Genomic DNA, 18021 nt, shown 5'->3' with positions numbered 1-18021 from the left:
AACTTCAGAAATTCATATCTTTCGCATACGAGCTCTGTTTTTGACGTTCTTTATATCCACGCGTAGGTGAGATCATGCTCTACAACTCTCGTTTAGACTCCGTTGGCTAATTTTGACTTTATTTTTATTATAATATTTTTAGTAGGCCGGGACAGGAAAACTCCGTTATAAATCCATAACTTTTTCATCCGACATCCGTTTTTGTCTGTCTTTTTACCGTTGGACTACTATCGATGAGATCTTCAATTCTCATTTAGAAAGTTTTGGCTAAATATCACTCGATCTCAATCTCGAGTTTCGGGCTACATACTGCTAAGCTGAAACTTAGAAAAATCATAACTTCCTCATACGAAGTCAGATTTGGGCATTCTTTTTATGCACGCTCTCGGTTTAACGTATTCTACGACTTTCGTTTAGATTACTAAGGCTAAAAATCACTCTATCGCAATTTCACATTTACGTCATTCAGCGTCGTGCCGGTTCTGTCGCGAAACTTCGACAGGTCATAACTTCTTCGTTATAACTCGGATTTCGGCATTCTTTATATATTCGGAAACCTCGTCACGACCACTACGTCTTCATGTATTGATATTGGGTTTATCTAACATTTCATTTTGACGCTTATTTTTATCCTTAATTCATTTAAGTCACACAATTAAGCACAAAACACATAATACTCAAATAATACATCTTTATTATTTCAAGACGGGTTACAAAGGTTAACCTAGACTATCACATCATCATTAATGACGAGCCCGGAAACACAGGCGTTACAATTCTCTCCACCTTAGAATGATTCCTTCCCCGGAATCACACATCAACAAACAAATGCGGATAGCGACTCATCATGTCACTCTCCGTCTCCCAGGTGAGATTTGGCCCATTCGTGTGTTTCCAACGGACAAGTACTAATTCGACCATCTTGCGTCGCAACTTCTTAGTCTTTCGGTCAACGATTGCCTCTGGTTCTTCAATCAACCTTTTGTTCTCATCAATTCTCAGTTCCGAAAGTGGAATCATGTCGGGAACTTCTCCCGTGAATTTCCTCAAATAACACACATGAAAAGTGTTATGAATTCCATTCAGTTATTCGCGTAATTCGAGCTTGTAAGCTTGGTTCCCAATCCTCTGAAGAACTTTAAACGGTCCAATAAACCTTGGATTTAACTTTCCCCTTTTACCAAATCTTATAAGTCCCTTCCACGGAGAGACTTTAAGTAAAACCGAATCTCCAACTTCAAAAGTCATCGGTCTTCGCTTGTTGTCAGCATAGCTCTTTTGACGATCCTGAGCTGCTAACATTCTCTCCTTAATTGTTTTCAACTTTTCAGCAGTTTGATGGACTATCTCCGGTCCCATAAACTGCTTTTCCCCAGCCTCAAGCCAACAAGACGGCGTACGACATTTTTGTCCGTACAAAGCTTGATAAGGTGCCATCTTAATGCTCTAGTGGAAACTATTATTGTAGGAAAATTCTACCAAAGGTAAATGTTCATCCCAGTTACCTTGGAATTCCAGGGTACATGCTCTCAGCATATCTTCAAGCGTTTGTATCGTTCTTTCGCTCTGACCATCAGTCTGTGGATGGTAAGCTATACTCAAACACAACTTGGTACCCAATTCCTCTTGTAGACTTCTCCAAAATCGCGAGGTGAAACGGCTGTCACGATCCGACACAATTGTTAACAGAACACCGTGAAGCCTCACAATTTCCTTCACGTAAGAATTCACAAGCTTATCCATAGAGCATTTCTCATTGGCTGCTATGAAATGCACACTCTTAGTGAAGCGATCAACGACTACCCAAATCATGTCGTAACCGTTCTTTGTTCTGGGCAGTTTAGTGACAAAATCCATAGCAATGTCTTCCCATTTACCCATAGGCACAGGCAAAGGTTCTAAACTCCTATATGGTTTCTGATGTTGTGCCTTGACTCTCGCACAGGTCACATACTCCGCCACATACTTCACAATATCGAGCTTCATCGTCGGCCACCAGTAATAGGGTTTCAGGTCCCTATACATTTTAGTGCTGCCAGGATGAAATGAGTACATGGTTTTGTGAGCTTCTTTCATCAGAAGATCTCTTATTCCTCCTGACTTAGGTACCCAAATACGATCTTGGAATACCTTCATTCCATGACCGTTTGTACCAGACACTAACGTTTTGCCCAAACGTTCCTCCTTTCGGTCATTCTTCTCTAAAGCTTCTTCTTGAGCCTTCTTTATAATATCCACAATTGTCGAGACAACTTCTATTCTCAACGCTCTTGGCCTTTTCCTTTCAAGATTGACTTTCCGACTGAGGGCATCAGCAACAACATTGGCTTTACCAGGGTGGTAAAGTATCTCACAGTCGTAGTCCTTAAGTAATTCTAGCCAGCGTCGCTGCCACTTATTCAATTCTTTCTGATTAAATAGATATTGGAGACTCTTATGATCAGTGAAAAGTTTACACTTCGTGCCATAGAGGTAATGCCTCTATATTTTCAGAGCGAAAACTACCGCTGCCAACTCCAAATCATGAGTGGGGTAGTTCTTTTCATGCTCTTTCAGCTGTCGAGATGCATACGCGATCACCTTATCTCTTTGGGTCAAAACACAACCCAATCCAACTCCAGACGCATCGCTATAAACAGCAAAGTCTTCAACTCCATCGGGTAGAGATAAAATCGGTGCCTCACATAGCTTCTTCTTTAACAACTCGAATGCTTCTCTATGCTTATCACTCCAAGCATAAGTAGCTCCTTTGTGAGTCAAAGCTGTTAATGGACTAGCGATCGAAGAAAAGCCTTGGATAAACCTTCGGTAATATCCGGCTAATCCCAAAAAGCTTCGGACCTCCGTGGGACTTTTCGGTTGTTCCCACTTCATCACAGCTTCAATCTTTGCTGGATCAACCATTATCCCTTCTTGGTTGACCACGTGACCCCCAAGAATTGGACTTCTCGAATCCAAAAATCACATTTGAAGAACTTAGCATACAACTTCTCCTTCTTCAAGACTTCCAACACTTCTCGCAAGTGTCTGCCATGCTCCTCTTGGCTTTTCGAATAAATCAGAATGTCATCTATGAACACTATCACAGATTTATCAAGGAACGGATTGCAAACCCTGTTCATTAAATCCATGAATGATGCTGGAGCATTGGTTAGTCCAAACGACATAACCAAAAACTCGTAGTGTCCATATCGTGTTCTGAATGCAGTCTTCTCGATATCCTGCTCTCTTACTTTCAGCTGATGATATCCTGACCTTAGGTCGATCTTTGAAAAATAACTTGAACCTTGTAGTTGATCGAACATGTCGTCAATCCTCGGCAACGGATATCTATTCTTTATCGTTGCCTTATTCAGCTCTCTGTAGTCAATGCACATTCTCATACTTCCATCTTTCTTCTTCACGAATAACACTGGAGCTCCCCAGGGTGATGAACTAGGTCTAATGAAACCTTTGTCCAATAACTCCTAAAGTTGCATCATCAGCTCCTTCATCTCCGTTGGTGCTAATCGGTAAGGTGTCTTTGCTATTGGTGTCGTCCTTGGTAACAAGTCTATTCTAAACTCCACTTGTCTATCAGGCGGTAATCCGGGAAGATCTTCGGGAAATACTTCCGGATAATCACACACGACAGGAATGCTCTGCATCTCCTTTTTCTCCTTCTTAGCATCGATCACGAATGCCAAATATGATGTACATCCTTTGGCCAAACACTTTTTGGCTTTCATTAGCGAAATGATTCCAGAATTTACTCTGCGTTTGTCCCCATACACCATAAATGACTCTTTTCCTGGCGGGTTTATTTTTACTATCTTCTTCTTGCATAAAATCTCGGCATCGTTGGCGCTAAGCCAATCCATTCCCAACACGATGTCGAAACCGTTAAGTTCGATAGGCAATAATTCCTCGTGAAACTTATTCCCATTCAGGTCGATTAAGATGTTTTTCATACGATGGCTAACAGGTATAAACTTGCCACTAGCAACTTCGACTAATAAAGCATTATCTATTCTATCGACAGGCAAAGCTAGTTTTCTACCAAATTCATGCGAAATAAAGGAGTAGTTGGCTCCAGAATCAAATAAAATTTGGGCAGGCAATTCGTTTACGAGAAAGGTACCTGAAGCGACATCGGCTTCTTCTTTAGCAGCTTCCAGTGTCATCTGAAAGGCTCTCGCTTTTGGCTTTGGGGGAATGTTGGGCTTTGCTGCCTCCTTCTTTTTCGGACAATCCCTCGAGATGTGCCCCTCCTCCCCACACCCATAACAAACTTTCTTGGTAAGGGTGCATTCGTTGGCATAGTGCCATGGCTTTCCACATTTGAAGCATGTGGCTTCCCCGCCACATTTCCCAAGATGCTTCTTCTTGCATTTGTCGCACCATTTCGCTTCGCCTCCTCCACCTCCTCTCGAACCAGATTTTGAGAATTTATTTTTCTTGTTGGACCCTAAAGGCCCATCCAACTTCCTCTTCTCACCAACCTCTGATCTCTCCAGACCCTTCTCCCTGATCTGAGTCGCAACATTCTTAGCAGCCCAGATGGCGGCTTTTAATGTGGTTGCTTGTTTAACCATTGGACCATAGTCCGCTGGTAATCCGAGGGCAAACTTATTGACCTTTAAGAGTTCTGTTGGAACTAGGTATGGAATAAGCTACATCTTTTCTGTGAAACTTACAGCATATTCAGCAACGCTCATCTTTCCCTTCTTCAAATTCTGAAGCTCGTTATTGATTTCCAGAAGGTACTGCTCAGAGCAGTATTGCAATTTGATTTGCACCACAAAGTCTTCCCAAGACATTTTTCTCGCTTCTCCCTTGGGCATAGAGTCAGCTAACAACTTCCACCAACTCAACACGCCAGATTTTAACAAAGGGATCGCAAGAGCGGTCTTCTGCCTGTTGCTGCATTCGTAACTTTCAAACATTGTCTCCATTTCGGAGATCCAGTCCATAACTTGCACCGACGTCGGGCTTCCGGATAGACACAGTGGTCTGGACGCCATGAAATCTTTATACTTGCATCCACGTCCGTCGTTTCCTCCATCACGATTGTTTTGTCTAACAATCGGTGGGTTGGCTTGACCAACGGTACCACTGAAGTTTCCTCCTTCCGACGGCCCTCCATTCACTTCGGGCTCTTCAACTTGGATTGAAAGTTCTTCATGATTTTGTTGAAGCAGACGTCTAATTTCTTCCATCTGACGATCCAACATCGTCTGAATCATCAATTGTACACCAGCCATTGTCACTGGCTCACGTGCTGCTGCTACAACAGGTATTTGCTCGATTACAGGTGGTCGATTCCTGTTTTCGTTCGCATTTCCAACTCCGCTTCTTGTTCTTGCTATACTTGATCTATACACCGAATAAGGTGAATTTAGATCCTCATCCATGATAGATAATTAAATCATCCTTATCACTCCGAAACGTTTACATGCTAGTTCTAATATCGTAGTCCTACGCTTAGAACCCTAAACACATAAGGTTTCCAGATCCGGTTGGCAACAAACTATAGATCCGAACAAATAATATCATATATGGCAAACATATAACATTTAGCACATAAAAGCATTTTAGGCAACTTTCCTAAAATAAACTAGTACTCGTGTCTAAAATATAACAGACACTATCTCAAAATCTTCACTTAGCATAAGTCTAGAAATCCTACAAATTCCTAGTTCGCTTAAACTAATGCTCTGATACCAACTGTGACATCCCCAAAATCACGGCCAAAAAAGACCGGTTTCATTTATGCTTTTAAAATAGTTTCAGAGTAAATCCATTGATTTAAAAGAATTGCAGAATTTGTTCCCAAAACAAAATATGATAAAATAAAGTTTATCAAAGCATTTCATCAAGAGATGCATTTTCATTATATAACAATATTCGGGATGTCATGTCCCGATAAACATATCAAAAGCATAAACAACACAAAATAGACCTTACAACAGTTATACATAACTACAGGTCTATAATCCAAAAATATCTTGACAATGTCATCCAACTTATGCCCTTGCGCCACTACCTGTAATACAACAAAACTGAGTGGGTCAGGCTTGGGAGCCTGGTGAGCATATAGGGTTTTCAACCCACAATAAATAATTATATTTAATTTCACCAACCAACAATAACCCGATTACCCATTCCCGTTATCCTCACTTTATGTCCCTAAAACAACAACTATTACAAGGGACCTAATCTAGGATTTTCATCGGGACGGACATTACTGCAAAGGGGTTTCCTTAACAATAGATGTCCTAAAGGCAACCATGAGGGGGATAGAGTACACCGGTGAACACATCGTTCACAACACCTACAGGTTATGAGCCTGCTAGTGTTCCACTGGACTGTCTAGAATGAGTCCGTGGTCGTCATCCATACTCCGCTAGATGACTAGATCAACAACGACATCGAGGCCTCTCATTATTTTTATTTCATCACACACCAACTGACTACCCATGTTCTACCCAACATATTAGTAGATAAAATATATACATTTATATACAGCTTAAAACCTGTACAAAACATCCATTCAACAACTAGTTCAAATAAACAAATAATATACAAACACATAACACGTATTTTATAAGAATACTTCATATCTATGTGTTAGAAGAAAACGAATATACACTCACTTGATCAGAAGATGATCGGACAGCACTACGACTCTAAGAGTAGTAGCTCTTCGGTGAAACCAGAATATCTTCAAACACCGGGCTTCTCGCGGGCAGAGCTTCGGCTCGGAAACTCTTTTTTTCTTCTCGGGATCTTCGGGCTTCGAGACTCGCTTCGGGTCTCGGGATGATACCGGGGCTTCGGGAGGGCTAAAATAGGGCTTAGAGAGAGTATCGGGAGTGAGAGAGAAGAGATTGAGCAACCAAACTCGGCTGCCCCTTGAATTCTATTTATAGGGCCAGCATTCTGTACTCACGTCGTGAGTTTTAAGTGTTCTCGTCATGAGCACAGTAGTTCACTACGTTCGTCATTCGTCCACATGCTCTGGAGGACGTCCAGTCTGTTCTCACGTCGTGAGCACTGTGCTCACCTCGTGAGTTCTGACACAGCCTCGAATAATGTGATCCGAACTTCAGAAATTCATATGTTTCGCATACGAGCTCCGTTTTCGACGTTCTTTATATCCATGCGTAGGTGAGATCATGCTCTACAACTCTCGTTTAGACTCCGTTGGCTAGTTTTGATTTATTTTTATTATAATATTTTTAGTAGGCCGGTACAGGAAAAACTCCGTTATAAATCCATAACTTCTTCATCCGACATCCGTTTTCGTCTGTCTTTTTACCGTTGGACTACTATCGATGAGATCTTCAATTCTCATTTAGAAAGTTTTGGCTAAATATCACTCGATCTCAATCTCGAGTTTCGGGCTGCATACTGCTAAGCTGAAACTTAGAAAAATCATAACTTCCTCATACGAAGTCAGATTTGGGCATTCTTTTTATGCACGCTCTCGGTTTAACGTATTCTACGACTTTCGTTTAGATTACTAAGGCTAAAAATCACTCTATCGCAATTTCACATTTACGTCATTCAGCGTCGTGCCGGTTCTGTCGCGAAACTTCGATAGGTCATAACTTCTTCGTTATAACTCGGATTTCGGCATTCTTTATATATTCGGAAACCTCGTCACGACCACTACGTATTCATGTATCGATATTGGGTTTATCTAACATTTCATTTTGACGCTTATTTTTATCCTTAATTCATTTAAGTCACACAATTAAGCACAAAACACATAATACTCAAATAATACATCTTTATTATTTCAAGACGGGTTACAAAGGTTAACCTAGACTATCACATCATCATTAATGACGAGCCCGGAAACACAGGCGTTACAATAATAAACTTACAAATTAAAAACGTTAACATATCTAATTAAATATTATCCACATCACAGTATATAACATATAATCGATAACATCTATATGATCTAATATATATTAACGATTAAAGCACAACATACAATAATTGTATTAAAAGAATCCAAAACCAAGAAAAATATAAAAATAATTAGTATATAATAAACTTACAAATTAAAAGCTATAACATAATAATATATCTCGAAAAGTAGTCATAAGACCTCAAACCAACTCAAAAACCTTTAAGCTTGTTTTCTTTATGAAGTTTGTATGTGATTTGTATGCATGTCTACCCAAAAGATTGATCTTTTTATAGTAAATGTTTCATTAAGTGTTTATTAAACATAATATAAGTTATAAAACCTTTGAGTGTTAAATCATTATTAAGAAGACTTTTGAGTTGTATTAGTTAAAAGATCGGGGTTTCAAATGAATGTGGTTTGAACAAAAATGCTTCTATATAGTCTTAGGAGTTTCAAATGCATGATGTTCAAGGAAAAATGCTAGTTTTATAAGATACTAGAAGAATTCTCGCGGGTTGCGCAGCTTAGATTAAAAATATATTGTTATAATATTGAAAAATATATGTTTAAAATGGTTATGTTATTGACATTAACTTTAATATAATATTTTGAAGAATATTATTTATTGACATCAACCTACCTTCCTCATTAATAAAATTAAATATAATTATCTATTTAATATTATTTTTAACAATTATTATGATTGATTAATTTAAATTTTTACTTATGCGACTATTTTTTAATTTCAATAATGATGTTCATTTAAAATACAATTTATTTGTTGCTAACTTTATGTAATTTGTAAATTGATGTTATTATCATTTAAAATTATTGTTCTTTAGTTTCATACCACTTATTATTATTAATAAGTTAAATAAGACTTTTAAGAAACACTTAATGTTACTATTAAAATGTGAAACATACACTAAATAATAAACTGATAAGATAGACAATTTGTATTTCAAAAGAGACTTGCGTGGATAATATGACATATCCATGATTTTTATAATTTGATTTTATTATTTATAATTATTGCTCATTAATTTTAAAACCACTTATTATTATTCATAAATGAAAGAAAACATTTAAAAGACACTTATTATTTATAATTAAAATGTTAAAACATATACTGAAATATAAAGTGATAAGATAGACAATTTCCATTTTAAAAGAGACTTACATGGACATTATGGATAATATTGCATATCCATGACTTTTTAATTAATTATTGTTTTGAAGAAACACAAACATACAAACATATATACAATATTTAATTAAATATTATCTATATCACTTTCTATAATATATGATCGATAACATGAATCTAATCTAATTTACATTAAAGTATCAACCACAACATATAATGATTACCTTAAAAGAATACTTAAACCAAGAAAAAAAATATTATATAATAAACTTACAAATTAAAAACGTTAACATATCTAATTAAATATTATCCACATCACAGTATATAACATATAATCGATAACATCTATATGATCTAATATATATTAACGATTAAAGCACAACATACAACAATTGTATTAAAAGAATCCAAAACCAAGAAAAATATAAAAATAATTAGTATATAATAAACTTACAAATTAAAAGCTATAACATAATAATATATCTCGAAAAGTAGTCATAAGACCTCAAACCAACTCAAAAACCTTTAAGCTTGTTTTCTTTATGAAGTTTGTATGTGATTTGTATGCATGTCTACCCAAAAGATTGATCTTTTTATAGTAAACATTTCATTAAGTGTTTATTAAACATAATATAAGTTATAAAACCTTTGAGTGTTAAATCATTATTAATAAGACTTTTGAGTTGTATTAGTTAAAAGATGGGGGTTTCAAATGAATGTTGTTTGAGTAAAAATGCTTCTATATAGTCTTGAGAGTTTCAAGGAAAAATGCTAGCTTTATAAGATACTAGACGAATTCTCGCGCGTTGCGCAGCGAAGATTAAAAATATATTGTTAAAATATTGAAAAATATATGTTTAAAATGGTTATGTTATTGACATTAACTTTGAGATAATATTTTTACACTAATATATATATATATATATATATATATATATATATATATATATATATATATATATATATATATAATCTCTATTATTTTGAACAATAATATCCATTGACATCAACCCACATTCCTCATTAATATAATTAAATATAATTATCTATTTAGTGTTATTTTTAACAATTATTATTATTGATTAATTATATTTTTACTTATGCGATCATTTTATAATTTCAATAATGATGTTCATTTAAAATACAATTTATTTATAGTTAAATGTAATTTATAATTTGATGTTATTGTCATTTAAAATTGTTATTCATTAGTTTTAAACCACTTATTATTAATAATAAGTTAAAGAAGACTTTTAAGAAACACTTAATATTATTATTAAAATGTGAAACATACACTAAATAATAAAGTGATAAGATAGACAATTTGCATTTCAAAAGAGACTTGCATGAATAATATGGCATATCCATGTAATTTGATTTTATTATTTGTAATTATTGCTTATTAATTTTAAAACCACTTGTTATTATTAATAAGTGAAAGAAACTTTTAAAAAACACTTATTGTTATAATTAAAATGTTAAACATACATTAAAACATAAAGTGATAAGATAGACAATTTGCATTTTAAAAAAGGCTTACATGGATAATATGGATAATATGACATATCCATGATTTTTAATTAATTATTGTTTTGAAGCAACATGAACATACAAACATGTATACAATAGTTAATTAAATATTATATATCATCTTCCATAACATATGATCGATAACATGAATCTAATCTAATTTACATTAAAATTTCAACCACAACATACAATGATATTCTTAAAAGGATACTTAAATCAAGAAGATACAAAAAAGAATTAGTATATAACAAACTTACAAATTAAAAACTTCAACATAATAACATGGCTCGAAAAATTGTTCAAAGCCTTCAAACCAACACAAAAAAACTTTAAACTTGTTTTCTTTGTGAATTTTGTATGTGATTTGTATTTGTGTGTCTACTCAAAAAGATTGACATTTTTATAGTAGAGTATCCTTTAATTGTTTATTAAATATATTATATAAGTTATAAAACCTTTGAATTGTTAATCATTATTAAGAGACTTTTGAGTGGTATTCATTAAAATAGGAGGTTTCAAATGCATGAGGTGTTTGCAAAATTTTATGGGGGTTTCAAATGCATGAGGTTCAAGGAAAAATGCTAGCTTTATAAGTATGTATGATATAGATAGATAGACTAGGCGAATACCCGCGCGTTGCGCAGAAACACCTATATAGTTGAAGTCTTTACGGATATATGTTTTTTTAAATATAACAATAACGTTGTTGTTAAATTTGATATAATAATTTATATACTAAATTGATATAAAATATTGATTATTTTGAATTATATGATAATATATACATCTATTTTAACTGCATAATCTCAATCGTTTGAATGACTTCTACCTACGAGTTACACATGAATAAAATTAAATATAATATGATAACCTATATATCATATTCTAGGCGACTGCCCGCGCGTTGCACAGAAACACCTATATAGTTGAAGTCTTTACAAATATATGATTTTTTAAATATAGCAATAACGTTGTTGTTAAATTTGATATAATAATTCATATATAATAAATTGATATAATATATTGATTATTTTGAATTATATGATAATATATACATTTATAGTTGTTGTTATTGTTAATTAATTTTTTAAAATTTATTTGCGTAATGTTTTAATTTCTATCATTATAATTATTTAAAACATCAAACATTGTTTTTTGATTTTAAAGGTAACAATATAATCATTTATATAGACTTATTTTTTAACTATTGTTATTGTAATTTATTTTAAGCTACTTATTCGAAAACTTTTAACGATTATAAAAATATATTTAAGAAATATTTTAGTTAAAATTGAGGTTACAATTTAGTTTTTGCATTTATCACTACAATTTATCACTTTTAACTATTTACAAAATATTCTTTGGTTTTTTAAGTGGAACTGAAATTTATATTTAAGTTGACATTGTAATGTTATATTTAAATTAACAATTTAAGTATTTTGCCCAAACTGTGCAAAAGTTGTAGCTTTAAACTGATAATGGTTACATACAACAACATATTAAATCCAATAAATTAAGTATAATATGTTAAAAGTTAAAGACATAACTTTATAAGTAGAAGTAAAGATATTATTTTAAAATTGAAATTTAATATATTTATGATTATACTTTAGGTTTGATATTTATTTAACTTTATTAACCAACTTATAATAATTATTAGAAAGACACTACAAATAATCACTTTTAACTATTTACAAAATATTCTTTGGGTTGTTTAAGTTAAACTAAAATTTATATTTAAGTTGACCTTATAATGTTATATTTAAATTAATAATTTAAATATTTTATACAAATTGTTCCAAAATTGTAACTTTAAAATGATAATGGTTTACATCCAACAATATATTAAAACTAATAAATTAAGTATAATATGTTAAAAGTTAACAAAACATAACTTTATAAGTAGAAGTAAAGATACTATTTTAATATTGAAATTTAGTTTATATATGATTACACTTTAGGTTTGATATTTGTTTAACCTTATTAACCAACTTATAATTATTATTAGAAAGAAATTGAAAAGTCATGAAAATTACAAATGAATGTGGTGAAAGGAAAAATGCATGAGAGTTTCAAATGAATTATGGTGAAAGGAAAAAGGCTTTCGTTATAATATAGTATGATATATATATATATATATATATATATATATATATATATATATATATATATATATATATATATATATATATATATATATATATATATATATATATAGTCTGTTGGGTAATATTGATTAAATTGGGTTGTCTTCATGGGTTATTTGATTAAATTATGCACGTTTTTTTTATAATATAGAACTGGGTAAAAACTATGATTGGATTTTAGGAGCTAGTTGGGTAGAAGAAGTCAACCATTTACCTAGTCTTTAGGTAGAATCAATATGTTATTAATTTCCACATGTTTTGTCAAGCTATGAATATACCCATCTACGATGAATGAAAGTGTGTAGTTTTTGAGTCAAGATTACTTCTTCTTTTCTCTATATGTTTTTCATATATTAAACACAAGGTGTATTTATTTAGTTTATGAGGGAGCATCGAGGGCCTGATTTCTAACATTTGGTATTAGAGCGTAGATTGAAGAGGGATGGTTTGAGAGTTGACTTTCGAAGGAGGGAGGATACTTTGGTTGCAAGGCAACAAGAGCAACGGAAGCAACGGGTCAGCAACTAGTTTTGGAGGCAAAATCAGAAAGATGGTTTGACTGACAGCAACTGAAGGAAGGAAAAAAAGAAATAAAGAAAGAAGAAAGAAGACAGAAGACAAAAGAAAGAAAGAAAGAAAGAAAGAAAGAAAGAAAGAAATAAGAAAGAAGATCGTGACAACCTGTTGTTTACTTGAGAAAGAAAGAAACATAGAACGCTAAGAAAGAAGAAGCAAGCGGAAAGTGATTAAGAATCAGGAGAGGGTCGGTCACAAGTATAGCAAGCAAGTAACAGAAAAATCACAGCAAATAGTAGTCAACAAACATAAGAAAGAAAGAAAGCAACAATATGAAGCAAGCAGGAAGGTGGAGAAATCAGTACGGTTGATCACGTTTTGGCAATGAAAGAGGCATGAGACAACAAGAAGTCTAAGCAAGATTATAGCATGAGAAGCAATGCCATCAAGATTAGGGGTTGAATGTTGGGTAATCTTGATTAAATTGGGTTGCATTCATGGGTTATTTGATTAAATTATGCACGCTTTTTTTTTTAATAATATAGAACTGGTAAAAGCTATGACTGGATTGTAGAAACTAGTTCGGTAGGAGCCAACCATTTACATAATCTATAGGTAGAATCAATATGTTATTAATTTCCATATGTTTTGTTAGGCTATAAATATAGAGATCTACGTATGAATGAAAGTGTGCAGTTTTTTAGTCAAAATTACTTCTTCTTTTCTCTATATATTTCTCATATATAAAACACAAGGTGTTTTTTGTAATGCCCGTGTTTCTAGGCTAGACATTTATATTGACATTATAGTCTAGGTTAACATTTGTAACTCATTTTGAAGAAATGAAAAGGAATTATGTGAATATTATGTGAATTATGTGTTTTATGCTTAATTATTAGGGCTTAATTAATTAAGAATAAAAATGAGCGTCAAAAATTAAATTTTAGAAAAAGCCGATATCTATTAAGAAACTTGTAGTGGGCGTGACAAGGATTACAAATATATAAAGAATGCCGAAATCCGAGTTATAACGAAGAAGTTATGACCTGTCGAAGTTTCGCGACAAACCGGCACGGGGCCGAATGTCGTAAAAAGTGAGTTTTCGATAAACTACTTTTTGGCCTTAGTGATCTAAACGAAACTTGTACTGTTCGTTAAACCGAGAGTAAGTATAAAAAGAACGCCCAAATCTGACTTCGTATGAGGAAGTTATGATTTTTCGAAGTTTCAGCTTAGCAGTAGACAGCTAAAAAACTCGAATTTTATATCGAGTGATTTTTAGCCGACACGACCTAAACGAGAATCGAAGGTCTCGTAAATAGTAGCACAACGGTAAAAAGTCTGACAAAAACGGACGTCGGATGAAGAAGTTATGAATTTTTAACGGATTTCCTGTCCCTGTTTGTTAAAAATAATAATATAAAAATTAAAGTCAAAATTAGCCGACAAAGTCTAAACGAAAGTTGTAGAGCGTAGTTTTACCTACGCGTGCATATAAATAACGTCAAAAACGGAGCTCGTATGCGAAAGTTATGGATTTTAGAAGTTTTGGCGCGAAAATCGAGAAAATTCGCATAGTCACGTTTTTGCCACGTGACCTTCGCTGAAAGAGTGCCACGTGTCCGAAATTGGTGAGTCATGCGAAGCCACGTGTCGCCTTCCCTCGCATGAACAGTAGCTGCGTGTCGGATTCTGATTCGACCGAAGGGAGGCCCAATCCGAAGCTCGCAGCTGGACCGAGCCTCGCACCACCTTAGCCTCCGAGCCTCGCAGATGGACCACTAGACCTCGGTCCAATCAGCAACTGCCACCGAGGCCTTCGCACGTGCAGCCACCTGCGCACCCTCGCCTGCGGACCCCACTACCAGACCGACTTCGGACCCTATAAATAGAAGGGTCATGCGAACCCTCCCGGTTACTTTTGAGATTTTGCCATTTTTGACCCCTTTTTCCATATTTTTACTATCCCGACATCCCCCGAAGCCCCGGTACTTATTCCAAAGACCGAAACACGCCCCGAGATTCCCGAGAAGCCTAAAAAATTTATCTTTTCGGTTTTGAAGCCCGACCTTTCGCAGAGCCCGATTTCTCAATAAAACTCTCGGTTTTATTAGAAACGATCGTTTTAGGAAACGAATTGCTGCCCGATTTTCATTAAATCAGGTGAGTGTGTAGTCACTTTCATCTTACACATAAATATGAAGTATTTTATATAAAATACGTGATATGTGTATATATGTTGTTTGTTTATTTGAGATGGATGTTGAATGAATGTTTTATACATGTTTAAAATGATTTAAAATGTATATGTATTATATCTTCAAATATGTTGGGTAAAACATGGGTAGATAAAGTATGAGGGATAAAAGTACAGTATAGATGTACGATGGTAGCTATGAATTTAGTACAGTATAGATGTACGTTGGTAGCTACGGATTTAGTATGTTGGCAGCTATGGACTTAGTGTCTGTTGTATAAACCTTGGCGACGATGTGACTTCGTGCCTATTAGATAAACCCTGGCGACTATGAGACGTAGTGCCTATTAGATAAACCCTGGCGACTATGAGACGTAGTGCCTATTGTATAAACCCTGGCGACTATGAGACGTAGTGCCTATTGTATAAACCTTAGCGACTATGAGACGTAGTGCCTATTGTATAAACCCGGCGACTATGTGACATAGTGCCTGTTGTATGAACCTTGGGCAGCGATGGACTTCGTGCCTATTCCTTAGGATGAATCCTTAGGAATGAGTGAGATTTGATTCTTAGGGTAAATCCTTAAGAAATAAATAAGATAATGGGGATTGGGTAATTGGGTTGATTGTTTGATTTTTAAGCATAATAAATTATTTATTGTTGGTTGAAAACCCTATATGCTCACCAGGCTCCCAAGCCTGACCCACTCAGTTTGTTTGTATCACAGGTATCGATACGAAGTTACTTTACACTGAGAGATTAAAAGAGATGTAGATCACTAGTGTAAGTGAGTGTAAGTTCTGTTTTTTGCTTATGTTTCTATATTGACGATGACATCCCAATGGTTTAAGTGAATAAAATACATTTCTTCAGAAATGATTTGATAATATAATTATCATGTTTTTATGGGAACAAATTCCGCAACACCTTTTAAAAGGATTACTCTGATTTTATTTTAAAAAGCATAAACGAAATCGGTCTTTTTCTGACCGAGAAATTAGGGGATGTCACATTTTTCTTTAGTTTATAAGGGAGCATTAAGTGTATGATTTCCAACATAGTCATGAGATGAGTGTAAATCTATAATGAAGGTAATGTTTTTTGAGTTCTACTTTTCTTCGTTTTTTTCTTTTTGGTTGTACTCTCATAGTATACTTTTGGCTTTAATTTGATATTTAATTGTATATGATGATTGCTTCTATGAGACCTTTCCAGCTAGTGTACTATTACCTTTTTCTCCTCTAAAGAGGTGTCAATCTGACTATGATGTTTTGCACTTATTTTAATTAGGAGTAAATTACACGAATGGACCCTATGGTTTTGGGTAATTTGTATGCTTGTTCCCTAACTTATTTTTTTAACTCGGAAGGTCCCCACTGTTTGTTTTTGTTGCGTGTTTGGTCCATGTCTTACCTAAAAATACTATTTTACCCTTGATTTTTTAATTTATTTAAATAAACACACCCCAATCCCACCTCCACCTCACATTACCTTACCTTACTACCCATCTTATTTAAATCAATTATAAAATCAAAGGCAAGATAGTCTTTTTAGGTAAGACAAGGACCAAACGCGCAATAAAAACAAACAATAGGGACCTTCCGAGTTAAAAAAAATAATTTAGAGACCAAACGTACAAATTACCCCAAACCATAGGGACTATTCGTGTAATTTACTCTTTAATTAGCTTTTCATTAAAAAACCGACAAAATTACATAAATGGTTCTTGTGGTGACAAAATAGACCAACTTTAGTCCTTATGACGAATTGTTTGCATAGATGGTCGTTGTGGTTTCAAAATGTTGCAAAGATGATCCTTTTAACTAACGTTGTTAACTTTTCCAGTTAAGTTCTTTGTGAAATGACACATATGCTCTTACTATCATAAGGATCGTTTATGTAATTTCTTCATGTCACAGAGACCATTTATGTAATTTTATCTATTATTTACTATCTTCTTATTTTATTTTATTTATATTTTTTTATGAATTAAAGTTTTTTGACGTTTTGTTCAAATATAATGTTTAATTTTCTTTTTATATTTTTCCGCTTATATTTGTTGACATAAATTTCTTAAAATTTTCGACGTTTTATTCGAGTACATTTATTAATGTTTTTTTTATGTTTTGTTCGATTAATTTCTTTTGACGTTTTGTTCGAATACATTTTTAATGTTTTTTGTTTACTTTTTGTTTTTTATAGGGAAATTGAGTAATCTAACCATTTTTATTGTATTTTATAAAAAAAAATAATTTTTATAACCACATTTTTCTAAAAAATAACCATTCACTCAACAATGTATACATTCCGGGCCGTATTATTAAACGTGTCAAATCTGACTCGGTACGGTGGTCCCCCAGTCCAAGACATCCATTTCGTACTATGTTTTGGACTTCTTCATTCCAGGCTACTCCAACTTCGAAAAACATATTTTATCGTCGAAGATCTTCAACATTTATGGATATGTGTCAATTGTTTATATGATTATATGTTCAAAATAAAGTTAAAGTGTAATTTGTATGATTATATGTGATTATTTGGAATGAATTCTTTTTGCTTCGAGTTCGATGTTTAATTA

This window comes from Lactuca virosa, chromosome 4 (genome assembly GCF_052849685.1).
Source record: "Lactuca virosa cultivar CGN04683 chromosome 4, Lactuca_virosa_CGN04683_v6, whole genome shotgun sequence".
NCBI classification, from domain to species: domain Eukaryota; kingdom Viridiplantae; phylum Streptophyta; class Magnoliopsida; order Asterales; family Asteraceae; genus Lactuca; species Lactuca virosa.
The sequence above is the reverse complement of the archived record's forward strand: the minus strand, read 5'-3'. Positions refer to the sequence as shown.